The sequence below is a fragment of the Triticum aestivum genome, chromosome 3B (assembly GCF_018294505.1).
Source record: "Triticum aestivum cultivar Chinese Spring chromosome 3B, IWGSC CS RefSeq v2.1, whole genome shotgun sequence".
NCBI lineage: Eukaryota > Viridiplantae > Streptophyta > Magnoliopsida > Poales > Poaceae > Triticum > Triticum aestivum.
Genome location: NC_057801.1, coordinates 439,436,254 through 439,463,097, shown reverse-complemented (window position 1 = coordinate 439,463,097; position 26,844 = coordinate 439,436,254).

The following is a 26,844-nucleotide window of genomic DNA, read 5'->3' as shown; positions in this document are numbered from 1 at the left end:
CAGCCACACTTTGTTAACTACTTATCTTTTCAACATACGTATTACCAGCGGGGGTCTCTGTGGCTCCCCCTGAGCTGGCTAGTGTGGCCTCAAGTTGGGCCTTGCACTCTTGAAGCTCCTGGGACAGGTGGGTATTCTTCTTCGTAAGATCCTGCATAATAAATGATCCTTAAATCAGTTGTTTTAACTATTTTAGGTCTCGGGGGCTACTAGCATATATAACTATTAAAATTACTTACCCGTATGTGCTTCACATACTGCTCCGTGGCTCTGGTTAAACCATCTTGAGCGGCACGGAGGTGCGCGTTTCCCGCATCAAAGGCATTCAACGCCTCCGGGGAAAAACACGCGTCACGAAGAACTGTCCGGCGATGCCTGTGATTCATGGTGCTCTCCACCTCAGATCGGGTGGCGGACAGCCTGTTGGCATCCTCTGTCGGAGGAGCATCCGACTCTTGCCTTGTGTTCGCCTCCACTTCCGGACCACGCGATGGAGCATGGCTGGCGGAGCCTTGATTGGCAACCTCTCCGGACACTGTCCGGCGAGCGCTCTTCCTCCTGGAAAGAGTTATGAGCGTTAATATACCTCATAGGGATCCTTCCCTTAAAAACAACGGTGCGCCGTACCGTTGCGGCGACTTTTCGATTTGCGTCGCACTCCTCTTCCGCCTGCTGGGCCGAACTGACCCTTGCTGGTCAACCGCCGCAGGTTCAGCTTCCCGCCTTAAAGGCGCCTCCTGCGATGCACCATCAGTATAGGATGGTCAGAATTAAGCACGGATCAAATGATGGTGACAAGACCTCGGTCGTAGTCACCTGGGAGGCCGGAATCAAGCTAGGGTAGTCAGCCGTAATGGCGACTAGGGCATTGTCCATGCTAAGTTGGTGGAACACCCCGTCAATCAGCTCCACCTTTATGTCCGGATCCTCTTCGGAGGTCGGATCAAGGGATCGTTCCGGATCCTCGGGCTGTGGAGTTAGGCTTCGTATGCCCTCCACATCCCGGTGCAGCTCCTGTGTCGAAATCACAAAGTAAAATACTTGACTTTGGAAGTATGGATTGGGTAGATAAAACGTCCGCTTACCCAGCTCCGAGGGTTATTCATGGAGAATCCGTTCAATGGATTCGTGCGGAGAAAGTCCTCCTCCTCCCCCTTGTACAAGCCGGACATGATCTTTGCCAGATCGGCTGCCGAGCTCGGCCCTTTGCGGCCATGACGGGTGGCGTCGTCTTCCCCGTTGAAGTCCCACATAGGGTGGCCCCTATATTGGAGTGGCTGCACCCCTCGCATAATGCACGTGGCCATGATTCCAATCATGGTCAATCTAGAGTGGGCCAGTAACCTAATCCGGCCCATCAGATAATGGACGCTCCCATCCTCCTCCCGTTGAGGGGCTCCGCGGGCGCCAACTCAGGCATTTCTTCAAGGGAGCATTGCTGAACTCCGGGAGGCCGATCCGAACTGGATCCGGCAGAGGGGCGTCCTCCATGTAGAACCATTCTGAAGGCCAGTCTTCAGACGCCTTCTTCGGGGTGCCGGATAGATATCCGGTCCCAGCGATGCGCCATATTTCGGCTCCGCCCACTTGATATATCGACCCCTCAAAGGAACGGGGTACGAGGCAAAACAATCTCTTCCACAGCGCAAAATGGGGCTCGATGCCCAGGAACAGCTCGCAAAGAGCTACAAAGCCCGCGATGTGCAAAATGGAGGCAGGTGTGAGGTGGTGAAGCTGGAGTCCGTAGAACTCCAGGAGCCCCCGGAGAAACGGGTGTATGGGAAACCCGAGTCCCCTTATTAGATAAGGGACGAAGCATACCCGCTCTCCTTTGGAAGGGTTGGGGACGCTCTCCGCCTGCTTTCCGCCCTTAAAGGTGGCTAGTCCGGCTTGAACCGGAACCATGAAAGCTGGGGGAAGATATCCCTCGGTTTGGAGCGCCACTAGCTCGCTGTGCGGAACGGAGCATCTCCCCCAATCTCCTGGCTTAGGGCTGGGAGCACGAGAGGAGGAGCCGCGTCGACTATCCATGATGGAATGGATTTTTGTCAGAAGCGCTTCGATGAGAACTTGCGAATGGAGGATGGTGTGAGCTGGATCTAGATCCTCGCCTCTCTTATAGGCGGCTCGTTCGCACGGCTAGGGGGTAAAATGTAAAGATACCCTAGCTTTTCGCATTCATACGACACGTGGAAGAAGGCCATTATTGGGCGTAGAAGCCAAGGAGCGCAACATTTATAAGGAAGCCGGACACTATTCGACAGGAACATGAAGTTTGAAGGAGAACCCGCCTTGCAACGCCGAAGACAATATACGTGTCGGACTCGTCGTCGCTAAAGCCCGGTTCGGGGGCTACTGAGGGAGTTCCGGACTAGGGGGTGTCCGGATAGCCGGACTATCGTCATCGGCCGGACTCCAAGACTATGAAGATACAAGATTGAAGACTTCGTCCCGTGTCCGTATGGGACTTTCCTTGGCGTGGAAGGCAAGCTTGGCGATACGGATATGTAAATCTCCTACCATTGTAACCGACTTTGTGTAACCCTAGCCCTCTCCGGTGTCTATATAAACCGGATGGCTTTAGTCCTTAGGACGAACAACAATCATACCATAGGCTAGCTTCTAGGGTTTAGCCTCCTTGATCTCGTGGTAGATCCACTCTTGTAACACACATCATCAATATTAATCAAGCAGGACGTAGGGTTTTACCTCCATCAAGAGGGCCCGAACCTGGGTAAAACATCGTGTTCCTTGTCTCCTGTTACCATCCGCCTAGACGCACAGTTCGGGACCCCCTACCCGAGATCCGCCAGTTTTGACATCGACACGGAGTCTATTACCAGGCGAGCCCTGACGGCTCGGAAGTAGCCATCATGGCCGATTACCCCGATCTCTACCCCTTCGTTAAGGTAAGTGTTCGAAAATCAAAAAAAGAGTGACATTTCTGCTCATAGCTTACTATCCGCACTGGGTCGTATTTCGCAGGATCAGCGCTCAGCGAACCGTACCCAAGGTCGTGCAACAAGAAGAAGGACGACACCCTCAAGGGGTGGTCGTGTGAAGCGAAAGGAGGCCGGGAGCACCACTGAGCCTGCTCCATCACCAACAAGGTATATTCCTTATTTCATATTTGGGCGTAAAGCCAAATTATCATCTTCATCCTCCCTTTATTATATTAGGAGAGGTATACGGTGAACCATGCCAAAGATACCAGCAAGCCGAGCCGCAGCCAATGCGGTGCCGAATTCGTCAACTAGGACAAGGGTGCATACAGGGGTGGCACCATCTTATCTGCCTCAGGAAGATCCTGATGAGATATCAGTCACTAACTCCGAGGTGGAGAGCACAATGAATCACCGTCGCTTAAAAGAGAACCTGCATGCCCCGGTCTTTTCGGAAGAAGAGTTTACCGCTCTCAACACTGTGGGAGCGTATATCCGAGCTGCCCGGGGTGGACTTATGGGTGTTTCTCGCCTGTTCTCAAAGGATATCCAGGTGAAAATTTTATGCACATCTTATATAGAGATACCAGTAGCCCCCGAGACTTAAAGCGGTAGGAACTAATCGATTTGAGGATCGTTTATGACCGCAGGTTCTCAAGGAGAAGAACAACATGTTGTCCCAGGAGCTCGAGACAACCCGGACACAGCTAAATGTTGCTGTCACAAAGCTTGAAGAAATGAAGAGCGCCCCAATGACTGGGGGAAAAGATTAAAAAACTAGAAGAGGAAATGAAGAAGATGGCCGAAGAGATAAAGAGCTTAAAGGCTCAACTCTTGGAGGTGCAACAGGAAAACCAAAAGATGAAGGGCGGCATATTCGGTATGACTTTCAAACCATCCGAAGTATTGATATAATCATATAATACAGAATGTTATAGTTTGGTTTATACAGGCATGTTGACCGGCCGCCACGAGGAGGAAGTGTCCGAGCTTCAAAGCGGTGTTCTAAAAGAACTGTCAAAGCTGCACGAACGTGCCCGAAAGGCCATGAAGAATATGGCCAAAGCCTCATGGCCATCCGATGCCCCTCCAGAAAGCATGGAGGGTTGGCAGACCTGTTCAAGGGTGATCGACGTTGCTTCAAGCTGTGGACGACGTCTGCATGCCATGAAGGTGCACGAGAGGCGTGGGCCATGGTGAAGACATGCTACACCAGACTCGATCCGAATCATATGGCCCGAGTTGGACCTCAAGGACCCGACAGGAAGGAAATTCCTATAAGCTTGGTATATGACCAAGTAATGATAGCGGTGAAATATTTGCAACAAGATCGTAAGCTAGATAGCCTATTAGATGGCGTAGAAAGAGAGTAGGCATTCGATTCTATGTATCAATGCACTTTATGACTGAACTTTTCTCCTGCCGAACTTATAATTTTTTTGCCATCGTAGACCTTCGGCTTCCACCTCCGAACCAAGAAGTTGGACTGTTTCCATATACTGTGTTTAACTAAGAAACCTTTAGTATCTTCGGAAACCAGGCAATCAGGTCACATTGCTCGAACAGACAAAGTATGTTCGGGGAGTTATGTTATATTACTATTTAACATAAGAAACATCTTCCAAGAAAAATAGTTCCATTAGGGGTTCCTTTCCTTGGGTTGGCATGCTAAATGATGCATGCCTAGGCTCGTATCCAAAGTACAAGCAGCCAATTCCGTAGTCGTTCCAAAAAATAGCTGTTGTATACGTGCCGACCAATTGTTCCTTTAAGAACACTAGCTTTCGGCTTCACCCGTCTGAGGTACAGGTCCGGATAACCCGGTTGTAACAATCGCAGAGGTTCTCCCTTTACACCCTAGCTGAACAATCGGGAACATAGGGTATAATCACAGGAGCAAGGCAACCCAGCTTGGCAGAAACTTAAGTCATAGAGGTGCATACAGTGGCAGAAGCAACAACCGTTATGGACAAAGGGAGCTTATAAGCTTTCAATAAAATGATTCGTTTAAAGAAGCCCCCATGTATTGTGGGGTATATACATTTAAAGATGTGTACCCCGAATAATGCGGTTGATCAGAACATGCATTTGAGAAAAAAAAGGAAAAAATCAAAAAGGGAGAGAAAAAGGGGGAAAACCTAGTTTAAATGAAACCTAAGGAGGCCGAACTATGCGTAGAATCTTCGAAGCCGGGCAGTGTTCCATGGGTTCGGCTCAAGGCGATTATCCGCTGCATTGCGAAGGCGATAGGCTCCTCCAGTAAGGACTTCATCTATGACAAAGGGGCCCTCCCATTTGGGTTTGAGCTTGTCCTTTTTCTTTTCCGGGAGGCGTAAAACAAGTTCTCTGACATTGTATGTCTTAGCCCGCACTTCTCTGCTTTGGTAAGCCTAGCATGTTGTTGATAAAATGCGGAATAGGCTTTAGCAACATCGTGCTCCTCTTCGAGTCCGTCTAGGTCATCCTGCCGATCTAGTTCGACTTCTCTCTCTTCGTACATGCACACTCTAGGTGAGTCATGAATAATGTCACAGGGGAATACGGCCTCTACACCGTAAACCATAAAGAAGGGCGTGTATCCGGTCGTTCGATTGGGCGTGGTTCCGAGTCCCCAGAGTACGAAATCGAGTTCCTCAACCTAGTGCTTGTCTGATTCTCGTAAAGAGCGCACTAGTCTGGGCTTAATGCCACTCATGATTAGACCATTGGCCCTTTCGACTTGGCCATTTGTTTCAGGGTGGTATACGGATGCGTAGTCGAGTTTAATGCCCAACTTAGCACACCAAGTTTTCACCTCATCAGCAGTGAAGTTGGAGCCATTATTAGTGATGATACTGTGCAAGACACCGTAACGGTGGACTACGTCGGATATAAAGTCAATCATTGGCCCTGCCTCAACTGTTTTTACCGGTTTAGCCTCTATCCACTTAGTGAATTTATCTACCATTAGCAGCAAGTATTTCTTTTTGTGGCTTCCCCCCCTTTAAGGGGTCCAACCATATCAAGCCCCCGGACTGCAAAGGGCCAAGTAATGGGGATTGTTCTTAATGCGTTGGGAGGCATGTGGCTTTGATTGGCAAAAAGCTGACAACCCACACAAAGTTGGACAAGGGCTTGAGCATTTGCTCGAGCCGTAGGCCAGAAAAATCTGTCCTGAACGCCTTGCTTACGAGGGCTCGAGCTGCGGTGTGATGACTGTCGAGACTAGCATGTATTTCTGCCAAGAGTTGCCTTCCCTCCTCTTCGAAGATACACCTTTGAAGGACTCCGGTAGTACTTCTTTTGTATAGTTCACCCTCATGCACTTTAAAGGCTTTAGAGCGCCGAACTATGCAGCGAGCTTCATTTTGATCATCGGGAAGCTCCTGCCTATTAAGGTAGGCCAGGAATGGTTTAGTCCAAGGAGCGATAACCGCCATGATCTCATGAGAAGAGGGTGTTATCTCAATGTCCGGACCCCCGATGGTGTCTGCATTGTGTTCGACAGCTGGGGGTGTGATCAGGTCCGTATTGCCTTCTCCGCTCTCACCCTGCTACACTATGGATGGCTTAAAGAGCCTTTCCACAAAGGTGTTAGGTGGCACAGGGTCGCGCTTAGCACCCATACGAGCGAGGATGTTGGCTGCCTGATTACTCTCTCGAGCGACGTGATGAAACTCAAGTTTTGAACCGAGCTGATATTTTTAATATGGCGTTTCGATATGCCGCCATTTTTGGGTCCTTTGCATCAAACTCTCCATTGACCTGGGATATTGCGAGGTTGGAATCACCACGCACCTCCAGGCGTTGTATGCCCATGGAGATAGCCATGCGAAGACCATGTAGCAATGCCTCATATTCGGCTGCATTGTTGGAGTCTGTATACATAATTTGTAATACATAGCGGACTGTGTCCCCAGTAGGGGATGTTAGGATGACACCAGTCCCCAATTCGGCCAGCATTTTAGAGCCGCCAAAGTACATAGTCTAATTGGAGTATGAGCTATACTCTTTAGGGAGTTCGGCTTCCGTCCATTCAGCAACAAAGTCGGCCAACACCGGGGATTTAATAGCCCGGCGTGGCTTGTATGCTATTTCGAATGATAGAAGCTCGATGGCCCATTTGGCTATTTGGCTAGTGGCGTCCCTGATATTGATAATGTCATTGAGTGATACTTCAGATGCCACCGTGATCGAACACTCTTGAAAGTAGTGTCGCAGTTTACGGGATGCCATGAAGACTGTGTAGGCTATCTTCTGATAGTGGGGGTATCGGGATTTGCAAGGTTTAAGGACCTCCGATACATATTAGGCTGGTTTTTGAGTGGGGAATTTATGTCCCTCTTCCCCTCGTTCGACGACGAGCACATCACTAACTACTTGGTTAGTTGCCGAAATATATAATAACATAGGCTCTCCAACACCTGGTGCAACCAGGATTGGGTTGCTTGCGAGAAGGGCTTTGATTTCTTCCAATCTGGCTGTGGAAGCATCCATCCATTTGAAGTTGTCAATGCGTCGTAATAGCTTGCAGAGTGGTAATGCTTTTTCTCCTAATTTGGAGACAAATCGGCTTAAGGTCGTGACGCACCTAGCTAGTTTCTGGACTTGCTTTAAGTCTGTTGGTATGGACAATTGTGACAAAGCTCGGATCTTGGCTGGGTTTGCCTCAATTCCTCTATGGGAAACAATGAACCCTAGCAACTTTCCGGCTGGTACTCTAAAGACACACTTTTCCGGATTGAGTCGTATGTCGTATGTCCGGAGGTTGTCAAAGGTGAGGTGGAGATTGTCCACCAGTGTTTCAATGCATTTTGTCTTAATGACCACGTCGTCCACTTATGCTTCGACTATTTTGCCAATGTGTTTTTTCCAAGCAAGTTTGGATCATAAGCTAGTATGTAGCCCCAGCGTTTTTGAGCCCGAAGGGCATAGTGTTGAAGCAGAAGGGACCGTAAGGGGTGATGAACGCGGTTGCAGCCTAGTCCGATTCCTTCATCTTAATCTGATGGTATCCGAAATAGGCATCGAGGAAACACAAAGAATCGTGCCCTATCGTTGCGTCAATGATTTGGTCGATGCGAGGCAATGGGAAGGCATCTGAGGGAGTCCCGGACTAGGGGGTGTCCGGATAGCCGAACTATCATCATCGGCTGGACTCCAATACTATGAAGATACAAGATTGAAGACTCGTGTCGTGTCCGGATGGGACTTTCCTTGGCGTGGAAGGCAAGCTTGGCGATATGGATATGTAGATTTCCTACTATTGTAACCGACTCTATGTAACCCTAGCCCTCTCCGGTGTCTATATAAACCGGATGGCTTTAGTCCATAGGACGAACAACAATCATACCATAGGCTAGCTTCTAGGGTTTAGCCTCCTTGATCTCGTGGTAGATCCACTCTTGTAACACACATCATCAATATTAATCAAGCAGGACGTAGGGTTTTACCTCCATCAAGAGGGCCCGAACCTGGGTAAAACATCGTGTCCCTTGTCTCCTGTTACCATCCGCCTAGACGCACAGTTCGGGACTCCCTACCCGAGATCCGCCGGTTTTGACACCGACATTGGTGCTTTCATTAAGAGTTCCTCTGTGTCATCACCGATAGGCTCCATGGCTTCTTCGACCATCATCAACGACGCAGTCCAGGGTGAGACCTTTCTCCCCGGACAGATCTTCATATTCGGCGGCTTCGCACTGCGGGCCAACTCGCTTGGCCGTTTGGAGCAGATCGAAAGCTACGCCCCTGGCCGTCAGGTCAGATTTGGAAGTTTGAACTTCACGGCTGACATCCGCGGGGACTTGATCCTCGATGGATTCGAGCCACAGCCGAGCGTGCCGCACCATCACGACGAGCATGATTTAGCTCTGCAGCCGGACAGTACCCTGGAGGCCGCACTCGAACCCGCTCCGATCTTCAATTCGGAGCCGGTTGCGCAGATCGAGGACGGATGGCTAGACACCGCCTCGGGAGCTACAACCTCTACGGTGATAGAGCCGAACAATGACCTTGTCCCTCATGAAGCCCGTGACTCCGAGGCGCCGGACTCCGAACCTCCCGCGCCCCCTCCGGTCGAATCCGATTGGGCGCCGATCATGGAGTTCACCGCAGCGGACATCTTTCAACTCTCACCTTTTGGCAACATCTTGAGTTCGCTAAAGTATCTCTCGTTGTCAGGAGAGCCCTGGCCGGACTGCGGTCAGGACGGTTGGGATGCGGACGATGAAGAAATTCAAAGCCCACCCACCACCCACTTGGTAGCCGCTGTCGACGATCTAACCGACATGCTAGACTACGACTCCGAAGACATCGACGGTATGGACAAAGATGCCGGAGACAACCAAGAACCAGTGCCTACTGGGCACTGGAAAGCCACCTCATCATATGACATATACATGGTGGATACACCAAAAGGAAGCGATAATGAGGAAAAACGGGACATGGCGAAGGACAACTCCCCCAACAAACAACAAAAACGGCGAGCAAGCGCCGCCCAAAGACCGGCCTTGATAAAAACGGCACCCATACGGACCCGACCCTAGAGCAGGGCGAAGCAGTGGACGACGCACATGTCAACAAGTAGCCAGCCGGACATGAACTGGACAAGCAACCCATCCCCGGCGAAGATGATCTCACGTCACCAGAGCATACGAATCTTCACAAAAGGCTCGTCGCCACTGCAAGAAGTTTGAAGAAGCAAAAGCGGAAGCTCAAAACAGCGGAGGATGCACTCAGAATGAGATGGAGCAAAGTACTCAACAACGCAGATAAACATGGCGCTAGTCACCAGACAAAGAGCTACCCGAAGCGCAAGCTGTTGCCCGAATTTGACGAGGAGGCCTTAGAGCCCCCGCGGTCAAAAAAGAAAGAAGCCACCTGGCCGGATAGACGACCAGATGACAGGCCAAGAGCAACAAGGGGCGCCGCACACAAGCCGGCACACGATCAGCATAAAGATCCTCGAAAAAAGGACGACCCAGTCAGATCTATTTATGGGCCAAAAAAGAAGACTCCAGGGAGCAACATAACCCGCCGAGCATTTGAAGACAATGGCACACCCAAATACAGGGGTGCCGCACACCCACTATGTTTCACCGATGAGGTACTGGATCATGGATTTCCAGCGGGATTCAAACCCGTAAACATAGAAGCATATGACGAAACAACAGATCCCGGAGTCTGGATTGAGGATTACATCCTACACATACATATGGCTAGAGGAGACGATCTCCATGCCATAAAATACCTACCCCTCAAGCTCAAAGGGCCAGCTCGGCATTGGCTTAAAAGCCTGCCAGAAAATACCATTGGAAGTTGGGAAGAGCTTGAGGATGCGTTTCGAGCAAACTTTCAGGGGACCTATGTCCGCCCTCCGAATGCAGACGATTTAAGTCACATAACTCAATAGCCCGGAGAGTCAGCACGCAAATTCTGGAACAGGTTCCTCACTAAAAAGAACCAAATAGTAGACTGTCCGGTCGCCGAAGCCTTAGCAGCCTTTAAACACAATGTCCGAGACGAATGGCTTGCCAGACACCTCGGCCAGGAAAAACCAAGAACAATGGCCGCACTAACAAGCCTCATGACCCGCTTTTGCGCGGGGGAAGACAGCTGGCTGGCTAGATGCAGCACCAGCGACCCGAGTACATCCGAAGTTAGGGATGGAAATGGGAAATCATGACGCAGAAAAGATCAGCGCCGGAATAAGGAAAATGGCCCGAATAGTACGGCGGTCAACGCCGGATTCAAAAGCTCTCGGCCGAACAACAAAACACTGCCCCTCAAGGACAACAGTGACGAGCTATCCAACCTAAACAAGATTCTGGATAGACTATGTCAAATACATGGTACCTCCGGGAAGCCTGCAAACCATACCCACAGAAATTGTTGGGTCTTCAAACAGTCCCGACTTAATGCCGAACACAAGGGGCTCGACACACCAAGCGGAAGTGACGAAACCCAAAAGCAGCACTCCGGAAAACAGAAGACTTTCCCACTAGAAGTCAAAACAGTGAACTCACTTCATGTGATAACACGAAAAGACAGCACGGCACCCGCAATACCAGGACACCGCCTGCAGAATGGGGATAGACCCTACCAAAATTCGCCGTAGCAGCACTTCCTTTAAAGGAGTGACGCCAAGCCTTTAAGCCAATTATACAGGCTCTGTACCACCAAAGGTTGTGTTCGGTTCATCCGACAACCTCCATCTTGAAAAGCTCACTCTCCATCGCCCCATTCAAACAGTAGCCCTTAAGCACTATTGGGGCGCGCAGCTATCGCCAGCCCTAATGCAATACCACATTATGCGTTTTTTACGCTTAAGAATGCCCGGTCAACGTGGCATAATTTCATTAAAAAGTAACTCCGAGTGTTCCTCGACCACGGAGAATGTGAGACTACTTCAACAGCCACACACTAATCAGACCTTGCAGGTCAAAGCCCCTAAAAACAGGTCATTCCGACCCCGGACATGGTTAGGCGAGTCCGGCGTAACTAACAAGGGGCTTCCCAGCCGCATACCCCCTTCATAAGGGGCCGCATGTATAAATGATGAGAGCCAATAAAGCTCAACTTTCCTCATTTTATTCTATTTTAATACAACTTCTGCACGATATTTCTTGGAAACTAAGTCCTTCTCCTTTTCAGATGAAGCACGTGCTACACCCGTCCAGGATACAGCACAATGGAGACACAGGCGCAGACATGCAGCAGGGACCCGTTGCAAGGATTCTTTTCAGATTAAGACCCTGCGTAAACCTTTCTTATTGTCTCTTGTTGATACACATCCCCCGGTTCCCCACCATAGCCGAGGAGGAGGCTGGCGTTTTGGCATCGGCCGTGTCAGAAGTTCCCGCCTGTACCTGGACACAAGGGGCTTAGGGCATTGTTCTGCCCGGTATCATAAAGACCGAACACCTCAGGGAGTGTTCGGCGTCTCGAGTTAGGCCTTATATGCATCAGCTCCGAATCATGTCTTTGGTCAAATGTTGGGTTTGCCCGGCTCCTGTGTTTTGCTGCCTTATGTTCCGCATCGTCGGCTAACGCGGCACCAGGAGAACTACTGCGATTGTGCCCCGGTTCGGCCGGGCGAGCACCCTCAGTAGAGAAAGCCAAAAACTGACTCTCATGATATAGCGAGAGACTGGTCAACCACTCGATCGACCATTGGAATGTTTAGAATTCCTCCGCTTTGACGAAGGACCGCTTCCCGGTCAGGCACATACGCGCCCCGAGTTCGGGAGGAGCGGTGTCACCAGGGGCTATATAGTAGCCCCACATTCGAGCTCCTATGGCTAAGTGAAAGTGATAAAGCATTATAGTCCAGTTGCCTAGTTTGCTATGCTATCACCTCCTTAAAAGGACCAAGACGTTGGATTAAGTGTGAAAAAGCACTTTTCTTTTCGCAAACACCCCCGCACCATGTGCGTGGGGGCTGAAGCCAAAGACTGCCATCTTTCAGATTATACATACATATACGGCCGCACAGGAGATAGTTCAATACTTGAACACACAAGTATAAAAAGTTATTGCATTATAAACATGATCTCAGAAATCATACATGTCATTCAAACATAACATCTTTCGAGCACTGCGACTCTATTATACGAGCGCCCTGCAGGACTTCCTCAAAATAGTGCTCGGTGGGGAATCGACCTTTGTCCGAACCCCGGGATGCAACAGTGGTGGCATCCATCTCCGCCTAGTATGTCTTACCACGGGCGAGAGCCATCCGTGCACCTTCTATGCATGCCGACCGCTTCATCGCCTCAATACGCGGCACCGCCCCAAGGAATTGCTGCAACAAGCCAAAATAACTCTTCGGCTTGGGCCCTTTCGGCCACAGATGAGCGACCACATCCGTCATGGCAAGTCCGGACAATCTATTCAGCTCAGCCCACTCAACCAGCCGATCACTCAACGGAAGTGGACGCTCCGGACTATGGAATTGAGACCAGAAAAGCTCTTCCATTTCGTGATCCTCCTGGCTTCGAAAGTGCACGACTGCGTCCGCTGCACTCGCCGCCAAGTCCAGATAAGGATCCTCCGCACCGTACAATAGGCCCAGCTAAGCATACTTCGGGTCCGTGAACTTCCTACGCAGCATAAAGGGCTTTCCAGCCACAATGTCTCCGACCTGACGCAGTTCCTCCTTCATAGCCCGCATCGCACTATGGGCATCCTTGGCTTCGGCGTCGGCCTTCTTCAGGTCCTCTTGCTCCGCTCGGCGTTCTCCTTCAAGAACATCTAGGCGGTCGGTAGCAACTTTTAATTTCGTGGCCATTCCGGCCATCTCCTCCCTACTTCGGCAGTGAGCAGCCTTCTCGGCTTCTAGCTCTTCCGCTGCCTTCGAGGCAGCCTCCTTGCTTTTTCTGGCTTGCTCCTTGGCCCGAGCAAGTTCTGCTCGGAGGCCTTCCACAGCAGCAGCACTATCTGCATCAGGCATACAAATTGTAAGGAATGGGCGTCAACTCCCTTACTAGGCGACCGCAGAGCAACCACATACCTTGTGAATCATCGAGTCGTTTATTGACCAGCGAGATGTCCGCATCCGCAACACCGAGTTGCCTCTTCAGTTCGCAAATCCATCAGTCCGGCTGGCCACCGAACGTTCCACCACCTGCATAGGAAAGGCGACAATCTATAACTGAGATTATGATCCATGGCACGCTGTCGCTTTCGACAGCATACCAAGTCTCAGGGGCTACTATCTATACAGGGCGCACTTCATGTGCAAAACTATCAAAAGGTATGTCATTTTTTGCGTACCTCAAATCCCGTCAGTAAACTTCCGACGGCCTCACACAACCCGCTTTCGGAGGACGAGATCCTCTCAATCACCATACCCATTAATGTGCGGCGATCTTCTGAGATGGACGCCCTCTTAAGCAAATCCTGCAGCTCCACCGGCCGTACTCCAATGGGTGTTGAACTCTCTGGCCCCGCCGGACTCTGGGAGACCCTCCGCGACGACACCTCAGGGTCGTCCGCCCCATGCGATGGGGTGGCAGATGGAGGCGTTTCGCTCTCCATCATCTCCGGACGAAGGTCTCCCGAAGATGAGCTGTGCTGAGATGGGCTGAGATCCGAACTACAAGGTGAAAACTTCGGTTACCCTTAGAAATTAAACAGGGATGTCCACTATTACAAAATCCCCCCTTTTTACTTACGGCTCGCTAGAGGGCTGATTCCTCCGAGGAGACAGTTCGGCCGGGGCTCTTCCCGGCACGGGACCTTCCGGTACAGATTTCTTTCCCTGCTTTGAGGCCTTGGCCTCCGGGTCTTCGGAAGTGGTCCTCTTCTCTCCCAGGAAGGAGGGACTCTCGATTCCTCCCTTACTGAAAGCCTCCATGGCGGAGGTGGTAGATCCCTTGTGTCCTCCTTCGCCCTCCTTCGAAGGTGCAACCTCTAACATCTTGATTAACACGGGATCCTGCGTGGTCTCAGGGAGGGGGGCCGGACACCGTATCAGTTTTGCTTGCGCTATCCACTCTTGTCCAAGGGATAGCTGGTTAAAAGGCAAACCCACATTAAATAAATGGACGATGTGTCCGGACACAAGGCTACTTACTTGAGTATCCGGGCGATTGCAGCTTAGGCCAGCATCCTCGGTCAATTCCGGACGCATCTCTTGCAATCCGAAGAACAGTTTGTACATCTCCGCGGGTGTCAAACCCATGAAGTGTTGAAGAGCTCGTGGCCCCTCTGGATTAAATTCCCACAAGCGGAGGGGGCGACGTTTGCAGGGCAGTAGGCGCCGGATCAACATAACCTGTACCACTACGACCAGATTGATCTCCCTTTCTTGGAGGCCTCGAATCTGGTCCTGCAACAGGGGAACGTCCTTGGACGGCCCCCAGTCACGCCCCTTGTTGACCCATGACGTCAGCCGCTGTGGAGGGCCCGAGCGGAAGACGGGCGGCAGCCTCTGCCTGCTGCCCCTGGGAGCGGTGATATAGAACCACTCCTGTTGCCACAAGCCGAGCTCCTCCTGAAAAGAGCCCTCGGGCCATGGAGCATCGGCCCTCCTATTTATAACCGCCCCGCCGCACTCTACCTGACGCCCCTCAATCATCTTCGGCTCCACGTTGAAGGTTTTGAGCCACAAGCCGAAGTGAGGGGTAGTGCGGAGGAAGGCTTCGCAGACGACAATGAATGATGAGATGTGGAGGATAGACTCCGGAGCCAAGTCATGGAATTCCAGCCCATAGTAAAACATGAGCCCCCTCACGAAGGGATCCGTCGGGAAGCCTAAACCCCGACGGAGGTGAGACACGAACACGACGCTCTCGCCAAGCTCGGGAGTAGGAATAACTTGCCCTCGGGCAGGCAGCCTATGCGAAATCTCGTAGGTTAAGTACCTGGCATCTCTTAGCTTTAGCACGTCCTCTTCCGTGATGGAGGAGGGCATCCACCGGCCTCGTAGGTCGGGGCCGTACATTGTCGAAGATCGAAGTTACCCAAATATGGAGCCCTGGGTGTTGGAACTCGGGGCGAGGGGCGGATTCGATAGAAGATTGAAGGAAAAGAATGAGCCTTGGTCTCATTATAAAGAGGGAGAATACCAAGAGCCGTCCCCGGGACCGTTTGGAACCCGCCTTCGATGGAGGGGGCGTGGCAACGGGCGCGGTTGGGTTACCCATGTCCGTATTGATGGGAATCCCGGAATAAGGGGAACACGATCTCTGCTTCGACAAGACGTGCCAAGGAAACCGCCTCGCTAAACACGCGGAGGTGGAACAATAAAAACAATTTGAGTAAAGGCTTGGTAATGGTGTGACGTCATGCCACAAAATACGTCAGCAGATTGTACTTGTGTAATATTATTCTCTCTACGGTGGTACGTGGAATTTATTTTTGCAGAGCCGGACACTATCCTGGTGTTCACAATCTTCTATAAATTATTCGGAGGAAGAACCCGCCTTGCAATGCCGAAGACAACATGCGCGCCGGACTCGTCGTCATTGAAGCCTGGTTCACGGGCTACTGAGGGAGTCCCGGACTAGGGGGTGTCCGGATAGCCGAACTATCATCATCGGCCGGACTCCAATACTATGAAGGTACAAGATTGAAGACTTCGTCCCGTGTCTAGATGGGACTTTCCTTGGCGTGGAAGGCAAGCTTGGTGATACGGATATGTAGATTTCCTACTATTGTAACCGACTCTATGTAACCCTAGCCCTCTCCGGTGTCTATATAAACCGGATGGCTTTAGTCCATAAGACGAACAACAATCATACCATAGGCTAGCTTCTAGGGTTTAGCCTCCTTGATCTCGTGGTAGATCCACTCTTGTAACACACATCATCAATATTAATCAAGCAGGACGTAGGGTTTTACCTCCATCAAGAGGGCCCGAACCTGGGTAAAACACCGTGTCCCTTGTCTCCTGTTACCATCTGCCTAGACGCATAGTTCGGGACCCCCTACCCGAGATCCGCCAGTTTTGACACCGACAGCATCCTTAGGGCAAGCCTTGTTGAGGTCTTTGAAATTGACACACAAGCACCAAGATTTGTCCTTCTTTGGTACCATGACTAGGTTGGCTAACCAATCCGGATGTTTAATTTACCTAATAAACCTAGCCTCTAGTAACTTTGCTAGCTCCTCTCCCATGGCTTGACGCTTGGGTTTGGAGAAGCACCGTAGTGTCTGCTTCACGGGTTTGAATCCCTTGATTATGTTGAGACTGTGTTCTGCCAATCTACGTGGGTTGCCGGGCATGTCTGAAGGGTGCCAGGTAAAAATATCCCAATTCTCTCGCAGGAATGTGCGTAGGGCGGCGTCCACTGCCACATCCAGTTGTGCCCTGATAGGTGTTGTTTTGTTAGGGTTCGTCGGGTGCACCTGAAATTTGACTATTTCCTTAGCTGGCTTGAAAGAGGTGGATTTGGATCTCTTATCAAGAATCACATCATCCCTATCCACCGTGAACCGTAGGGTGGTTAATTCTTCCGCCGCTAAGGCTTCAGATAGCACCTCGAGGGCCAAGGATGTAGTTTTGTTTTTGGCACAAAGGGCTTTGTCTGGGTCGCTCGAAATTGTGATGATTCCATTGGGTCCGAGCATTTTGAGTTTCATATACCCATAATGGGGTATAGCTTGGAAGCGTGAGAAAGTGTCCAGGCCGAGGATGGCATGATACCCACTATTGAAGGGAACCACATGAAAGAGCAACTCTTCGGATCTATAGTTTTTGGGCATGCCGAATACCGCATCCAGTTTAATTCTCCCCGAGCATCGTGCTTCTCGACAAGGGATAATACCTCGAAAGGTGGTATTGCTTTGCTCGATGCGTGATCTGTCCATCTGCATTTTATCGAGCATGTCCTCATAGATGAGGTTAAGCACACTGCCATTGTCCATGAGCACTTTAGTAAGCCGAAAACCATCCACAATGGGGTTTAGTACTAGGGCGGCATGTGCTCGGACTGACTGAGCATTTGGTTCATCTCCGTCCATAAAGGTCATTGCCGAGTCATTCCATGGGCTCAGTGCGGTAACTTGGTGGACTTTGGCGAGGTCGTGGAGCACCCGTTTGCACCGATTGTTCGAAGAAAAGGTCTTGAAGACCGTCAGGACGCTAAAGTTGTCCCTCTCAGGAGAGTATTTCTCTGGAGTTGTGGTGAGGATGGCCTCTCCACTTTTTGCTACTTGTCGGAGTACCCAGCATGCTCGAAGGATATGGGTTGGGACTGTGCGCAGAGTGGCATGTATCAGGCAGGGCTTGTCTCGCAGTTTGTCAAGAACGGACATGTGTCCCGTGAAGGGTTTATTTTTCCTGCCCATAGACTGGTGGTCGGGTGACCCGCCAGGATGTATCCTTTAGTCTGGGCCGCACATTGCCTAAAGGCAACGGGCTCCAGTTGAGTTTTCTGGGCCCTCCATGTGCTTTCCATCGCACAGTACGTTTGCACTACTTGTGATAGTTCCATACAGTTTTGTATGTGGCGATGGTCAAGGGCATTCAATATTCCCTCGTCGGTGCAGTTATGATGAAAGACCAAAACTACTCGTCGTCCGGGAAGTCTTTGATCCCATTTTTAACAAGCAGGAATCTGGCCCAAAAGTGGTGGACCGTTTCCTAAGGCTGCTGCCGCACATACATCAGGTCGTATATATCTGGAGGACCTGAGTTTCTTGGAGAATATAGATTGTGGTGGGTGGGTCGCCTAAATTTTAGATCCAGTCCCACATCTGTATTCAGAGCTCGAAAGGTCTTCGAGGCGACCGGTTCGGGTCCGGGGAGGCACAAGGGCTCCTGCAATCCTATGCTTGAGCCAGAGTCCGGAGGGCGTGAGGTCCCGTCCAAAGGAGGAGTATCCGACTCAGGGGATTCGGCGACCCGAACATACTTGGTATTCAAAATAGGGAGGGAAGTGTCTTTGGCCGGTTCCTCAACGACCGTTATGAGGTGGGTGATTGGTGGGTGATTAATTTCCCTCTTGTCAGGCTTGAGCCCGATCCAATCATAGTCTATTGAGACCCCCAGGACGGCGATGCGGTCCAGCAGTTCGTCTAAAGACGAAACATCCACCGGATCCAACTTTTCAAAGTACTTGGGGCCAACGCGAAGACAGTGTCCGGTGACCATAAGGGGTGTTGCGGGCTCGACGGCTGCGCAAGCTCCTACGATGAAACCGCCGAGCCGAAGGGTCTGCCCAGAAGCCAGGCACCTCCCAGAAGTGATATTGTCGTTGATGACTAGGCGAACCATAGATCGCTTTTGTAGACAGCATGACAGAGCTCCCAATGAAAGCACCAATGTCGATGTCAAAACCGGTAGATCTCGGGCAAGGGGGGCCAAGTTGTGTGTCTAAGGATCAATGGTAACAGAGGCTAGGAGACATAGTGTTTACCCAGGTTTGGGCCCTCTTAAAGGAGGTAAAACCCTACTCCTGCTTGATTATATTCGAAGAGTATGAAGATAACAAGAGTTGATCTACCTCGAGATCATAATGGCTAAACCCTAGATGTTTAGCCTATGAGTATTTTGATGACGGTAATGAAGGTAGCCTCTATGGACTAACCCCTCCAGTTTATATACACATCTGAGGGGCCTAGGGTTTGTACAAGGTCGGTTCATAAGGGAAGGAAACATCCGGACTCTAATATTGCCGCTTACGTATGGAGAAGTCCCATCCGGACACGGAGAATAATCTTCTACTTGATCTTGTACGACCCATCCACATCGGCCCATATTCTGGGTCGGACACCTGAGGACCCCCGAGGACTCCCTCAACAATGACTCAAGAAAACACCAAGTTGTGTCATTTTTCCAATACCAATAATAATGATTTTATTATCACTCCAATTGCTCCTCCCGCCACTAGTGCGGAATCTTGTGATATTAATGCCGCTTTATTGAATCTTGTTATGAAAGATCAATTTTCTGGTACTCCTAATGAGGATGCCGCGTCCCATCTAAACACATTTGTAGAATTATGTGATATGCAAAAGAAAAAAGATGTGGACAATGATATTGTGAAGTTGAAATTTTCGTTTTCTTTGCGAGATCGTGCCAAAATTTGGTTTTCTTGGTTGCCTTGCAATAATATCGATTCTTGGGATAAGTGCAAAGATGCTTGTATTACTAATATTTTCCACCATCAAAAATTATTTCCCTTAGGACACAAATCATGAATTTTAAGCAACTTGAGCATGAACATGTTGCGTAATCTTGGGAAATAATGAATTTGATGCTAAGAAATTGTCCTACTCATGGTTTAAATATTTGGGTGATCATACAAAAATTGTATGCGGGATTGAATTTTGTTTATATAAATGTTTTAGATTCGACCACGGGTGGTACTTTTACGGAAATTACTTTGGCTGGAGCTACTAAATTGCTATACAATATGGCAAATTACTCACAATGGCATACCGAAAGAGCACCTACTAGTAAGAAAATTAATTCAGTTGAAGAAATTAGTGCGTTGAGTGAAAAAGTTGATGCTCTTATGAAATTGGTTGCTAATAAAAGTGATCCTCTTGATCTTAATGATGTGCCTTTGTCTACTTTGATTGAGCAAAATAGTGATCCCGTAGAGGTGAATTTTGTCTTGCGAAACAATTTTAATAACAATGCTTATGGACGTAATTTTAATCCTAGGCCTTTTCCTAGAAATTCCTCTAATAACTATGGTAATTCCTATGGTAAATCCTCTTCCAATAATAATAGGAACACGTTTGATCTTGATAATAATATTAAAGAATTTATCAATGCTCAAAAAGCTTCCAATACTATGATAGAAGAAAAGTTGAATAAGATTGATGATATGTCTAGAAGCATTGATAGAATTTCTCACGATGTAGAAAATCTCAAGTTCAAATTTTTTGTGCCCAAGGTTTACTAATCAATTAAAGCTTTTTATGTTTCTATGGATGCAATTAAGAAAAGAACCGCTATGCTTAGATCTAAAAGATAATTTTTAGAAAGAGCGTTTTCTATTGCTTGCTTTCATAAAAATGATGCTTAAAATGATTGGTGTTTCTTCCATTGATTCCTTGTTTAGTAAAATTAAGATTGATGATAAAGGGACTGGAAAAGAGTCAACTTTAGCTAGAAGGCGTCCCGATAATTCGGAGCATGAAAATCTTGTTGAGAAAATTGATAAAAGTGGGTTTGGAGAGGTCAAAACTTTAACTAGTGATGTGCCCACTCTTTTGGATTACAAAGACTTTAATTATGATAATTGTTCTTTGATTGATTGTATTTCTTTTTTGCAATCCATGATTAACTCACCCCATGCCTATGAACAAAAAAAGCTTTTACTAAACATATCGTAGATGCCATGATGAAAGCTTTGGAAGAAAAATTGGAATTAGAGATCTCAATTCCTGGAAAATTACATGATGAATGGGAACCTAGTATCAAAGCCAAGATTAAAAATTATGAGTGTTTTTCTCTGTGTGATTTGGGTGCTAGTGTTTCCACAATTCCTAAGTCTTTATGTGATGTGCTTGGTCTTTCCGATATTGAAGATTGTTCTCTTAATTTGCACTCGGCGGATTCTACTATTAAAAAGCCTATGGGAAGAATTAATGACGTTCTTATTTTTGCAAATAGGAATTATGTGCCCATAGATTTTATTGTTCTTGGTATTGATTGCAATCCGTCTTGCCCAATTATACTTGGTAGACCGTTCTTACGCACTATAGGTGCCGTGATTGATATGAAATAAGGCAATATTAAATTTCAATTTCCACTAAGAAAGGGTATGAAACACTTCCCTATAACAAGAATTAATCCACCATATGAATCAATCATGAGGGCATCCTATGGTTCTAGAACCAAAGATGACAATACTTAGATCTATGCATTATGCCTAGAGAGGGGCATAAAACGTAGCGCTTGTTGGGAGGCATCTCAATGAATAAATTTTATTTTTGCCTTTTTCTTTTTGTTCTTGAGTGTTTGTACAATTATGCTACTGTTATGATTGTGTTTTTATGTTTAATTTAGTGTTTGTGCCAAGCAAAGCTTTTGGGGTCATGTTGGGTGATAGTTGATTTGATCTTGTTAAAAAACAAAAACTTTTGCGTCCAGTAAAATGATTTTCAATATTCATAGAAGCGCGATAAAATTCTGATTTTTGTACACAAGATTGATATACAAATTGCCTATGTTTTCCTAATTTTCTCAGAATTTTTGGAGTTACAGAAGTATTCAAAGTTTTCAGATTTCTATAGATTGTTCTGTTTTTGACAGATTCTGTTTTCTTTGCGTTGTGTGCTTATTTTGATGAATCTATGGACTTTATCGGGGGTATAAGCCATAGCAAAGTTTGAATACAATATATATATATAATGCAAAAATAAAATATGAATGGGTGTGCAACAATACTTAGAGTGGTGATTTGCTTTGTTATACTAATGGATCTCACGGATGTTTTGTTGAGTTTTGTGTGATTGAAGTTTTGAAGTTTGGGGTGAGATCACGATGGATGAAGGAATAAGGAGTAAGAAGAGCCTAAGCTTGGGGATGCCCCATGGCACCCAAGTTATTACCCAAAGAGGAACAAGCAACTAAGCTTGGGGATGCCCCGAGTGGCATCCCCGCTTTCTTCTAACGACCATCGATATTTTACTTGGAGCTATATTTTTTTCGTCACATATCATGAGTTTTGCTTGGAGTGTCTTGTATTATATGAGTCTTTGCTTGTTTTACTTTTTAGTTTGTGTTATATATCCTTGCTGGACACACCTATTTGAGAGACCCAAAATTATGCTATGATTTGTTAGAATTGCTCTATATGCTTCACATAAAAAATTTCAACTATGGAATTGCTCTAGCGCTTCACTTATATCTTTTTTAGCATGGTGTGCTTTAATATTTTTGAAGAAATGCTCTCATGCTTCACTTAGATTTATTAGAGAGTTAGTAAAATTTTGAAGAAATGCTCTCATGTTTCACTTAGATTTATTTGAGAGTTAGTAAAATTTTGAAGAAATTCTCTCATGCTTCACTTATATTATTTTGAGAGAAGAAAATTTTTATGCTCATGTTCTCCACTTAGATTTGTTTCAACTTATCAAAAGCAACATATGAAATTAGTCCCAAAGTGATAGATATTCAAGAGGGATGTAATAAAAAAATTCATGAAGATCATTGGACAAAATAAACTTGATTCTTTGTAATAGTTTTGAGATATGATGATAGTGATATGTGAGTTATGTTGATGAGTAACTATGCTTTAGTAAGAATATTGGTGTTAAGGTTTGTGATTCCCTATGCAAAAACGAAAGTCAATAGTTTTGCAATGAAATTACATCCTACTTATGGTGTATTATTCGTGTTAATTATGCTTAATGCTCGCTTATGTGATTTTTTTTTCTTAGTTGGTTGCTTCTCAATATTTTGCTAGCATTCACTTGTACTAAGTAGGAATACTCCTTGTGCATCCAAAACCCTTTAAACTAGTTTGCCACATGAGTCCACCATACCTACCTATATGTGGTATTTCCGTGTCGTTCTAAGCAAATTTGTATGTGCCATCTCTAATTTTCAAAATGAATTTCCTTTTTTTGTGCTTGTATCGCTCATGAAGCGGCAGGGGGTGGCCATTATTTTCCATGCTAGATGTGTTATTCTCAAGATGAGTGTCTATTCACTTGTCATTGCACGAGAGTACGACAAAGGTATTAGGGATGCCCAGTCCTGAAATGAAAAAGAAATTTCCTTTATGTTGTCAATTAATAAATTCCTTGGAAAGTGTTGGTATGGAAGGCACCCGTGGATACGGCTAGCCATGGAAAGTGAAAGAATGGTGGAAAATGGAATAAACTTTATTTTTTGTTTGGGAACCGCCTATGATATATCTAGCATGGAAAGTGTTGGGAATTACTCGATCGTTTTTGTTGATGGGAAAAGTATGTCATCCAAAATGTTTTTATCTCTCCATTTTTGCTTTGAGCTCTGGCACCTCTACAAATCCCTACTTCCCTATGTGAAGGGCCTTTCTATTTACTTTATGCATTTTTATTTTTTTATTTTTTTGAGTCCCCATCTTTTCTTATAAACACCAACTAAGGGGCACTACGATCGTACTTGAGCATTGGGTGTACCTAATATGCGAGTGTGTTTCATGAATGGATCAATGATTGAATATGATGGGCTAGGGATAACTTGCTTTAGCATTGATATTTTGAAAGACATGATTGCTTGTTGATATGCTTGAGTATTGAAATCTTCATGTCAAAACTAGACTATTGATTTGAATCGTATAAAATTCCATATGTCCATGCTAACAAAAGAAAAGAATATGTGATGAACATGTTAGGCATCATTCCACATCAAAAAAAATTGTTTTTATCATTTACCTACTCGAGGAAGAGCAGGATTTAAGCTTGGGGATGCTGATACGTCTCCAACGTATCTATATTTTTTTTGTTGTTCCATGCTGTTATATTATCATTCTTGGATATTTTACAATCATTTTATAGCAACTTTATATCATTTTTGGGACTAACCTATTGACATAGTGCCCAGTGTTAGTTGCTGTTTTTGCCTGTTTTTTACTTTGCAGAAAATCAATACGAAACGGAGTCCAAACGCAACAAACCTTTTTGGAGATTTCTTCTAGACTAGAAGACACTTGTTGGGACAAAGAAGTACCAGAGGGGGGATTCGAGGGGAGCACAACGCACCTGGGCGCGCATGGGGCCCCAGGCGCGCCCTAGTGGGTTGTGCCCACCTCGGTCGCCTCCCGCACCGCCTCTTTGCTCTATAAATACCCCGAAAATCCAAAAACCCTAGGGAGTCGACAAAACACAATTCTAGCCGCCGCAAGTTCCAGAATCACCAGATCCAATCTAGACACCATCACAGAGCAGTTCATCATCCTCATTGGTACCTCTCCAATGATGCGTGAGTAGTTCATTGTAGACCTACGGGTCTGTATGTAGTAACTAGATGGCTTCCTCTCTCTCTTTTGATTCTGAATACAATGGTCTCTTGGAGATATATTTGATGCAACTCTTTTGCAGTGTGTTTGTTGGGATGTGATGAACTTTGAGTTTATGATCAAATCTATTTTATCCATGAAAGTTATTTGAGTTTTGATCTCTTATATGCATGATTACTTATAGCCTCGTATTTCTTCTTAGAATCTTTGGTTTAGTTAGGCTGACTAGATCAATTTTTCTTGCCATGGGAAGAGGTGCTTTGTGATGGGTTCAATCGTGCGGTGTTCTTTCCCAGTGACAGAAGGGGCAGCAAGACACGTATTGATCGTTGTTATTAAGGATAATAATATGGGGTCTATTCCTACATGAATAGATCATGTCTACATCATGTCATCATTCTTATTGCATTACTCTGCTTCTCCATGAACTTAATACACTAGATGCATGCTGGATAGCGGTCGATGTGTGGAGTAATAGTAGTAGATGCAGGTAGGAGTCGGTCTACTAATTTTGGACGTGATGCCTATATAATGATCATTACCTGGATATCATCATAATTATTTGAAGTTCTATCAATTGCCCAACAGTAATTTGTTTACCCATCGTATATTATTTTCTCGAGAGAAGCCACTAGGGAAATCTATGGCCCCCGGGTCTATTCTTTATCATATTTGCTTTGAGATCTATTTTTATTTGCTTTTATTCAGATCTATTATTCTAAAAACCCAAAAATACCTTGCTGCACTTTTTATTTATTTATTTCATTTTATTTTATTGCGAGATCTATTTATCCAAAATCATACAAACCAATCTATCTTTTACCTGAGAGGGATTGACAACCCTCTTACGCATCGGGTTGCAAGTATTTGTTATTTGTTTGTAGGTACCGTTTACATAGTGTTGCTTGGTTCTCCTATTGGTTCGATAACCTTGGTTTCACAACTGAGGGAAATACCTACCGTAGCTGTGCTGCATCATCCCTTCCTCTTCAGGGAAATACTGAAGCGGACACGAGCCATCAACAGTTTTCAGCAGAACTACCATATGGTGTTGTTTTTTGTGCAGAAATGAAAGTTCTCCAAATGAGCTGAAACTTTTTGACGATTTTTTTGGAACAAAAGAGACTGCAGAAGCTTCGTGGGAGGGTGAGAAGAGCCACAAGGAGGGTACAACCCACCAGGGCACGCTTGGAGCCCAACCCTAGGCGTGGTGGGTTGTGCTCACCTCGAGGCCCATCTTCGCATGATTCCGGTGCATGTAGCTCCCGCTTGTGCAAGGTCGGGGAAGGGTCCAACCACTTTGGGTCTATAGTACGAAGCCTATCCCTACATTTCTGTAAGAGGCTATTTCCAGGACTTGAACCCGTGACCTCATGGTCACAAGGCAGGAGCTTTACCACTGCGCCAAGGCTCCCCTTCCATCTTCACATGATTCCAACGATGAAAAATCCTATAAATAGAGAAACCATCAGAAATAACCCTAGATCAGAAGTTCTGCCGCCACAAGCCTCTGTAGCCATGAAAAACTAATCTAAACCCCATTCCGGCACCCTGCCGGAGGGGGAAATCATCACTGGTGGCCATCTTCATCACCCCGGCGGCCACAATGATGAGGAGGGAGTAGTCCACCCTCGGGGCTGAGGGTTTCTATACCAATAGCTATGTGTTTAGTCTCTATCTCTCTTGTATTCTTGATTTGGCATGATCTTGATGTATCGCGAGCTTTGTTAATATAATTGGATCATATGGTGTTTCTCCCTCTCTATCTTATTGTGATGAATTGAGTTTTCCCTTTGAGATATCGTTGTTATCGGGTTGAATACTTTTATGGATTTGAGAGCACTTGATGTATGTCTTGCTACGAATACCCGTGGTGACAATGGGGTATCATATTGATTCACTTGATGTGTGTTTTGGCAATCAACACATGAATTCCCGAGGTGGCATTGGGGTAATCTGTGCATAGGGGTTGATGCATGTTCTCGTTTTTGTTTCTCCGGTAGAAATCTTGGGGCACTCTTTGAAGGTCTTTGTGTTGGATTGAGTATTATGAATCTGAATTTTTTTGATGCATATCATTTAATCAACTCACGGATACTTGTGGTGACATTGGAGTATTGATGACTGATGTCTACTATGCAACCTTCTTCTTGTAGATGTTGTTGGGCCTCTAAGTGCAGAGTTTTGTAGGACAGTAGCAAATTTCCCTCAAGTGGATTACCTAAGCTTTATCAATCCGCGGGATGCGTAGGATGAAGATGGTCTCTCTCAAACAAGCCTGCAACCAAATAACAAAGAGTCACTTGTGTCCCCAACACACTTAATACAATGGTAAATTGTATAGGTGCACTAGTTCGGCGAAGAGATGGTGATACAAGCGTAATATGGATGGTAGATATAGGTTTTCGTAATCTGGAAATATAAAAACAGCAAGGTAGCAAGTAACAAAAGTGAGTGAAAATAGTATTGCAATGCTTCAAAACAAGGCCTAGCTAGGGTTCATACTTTCA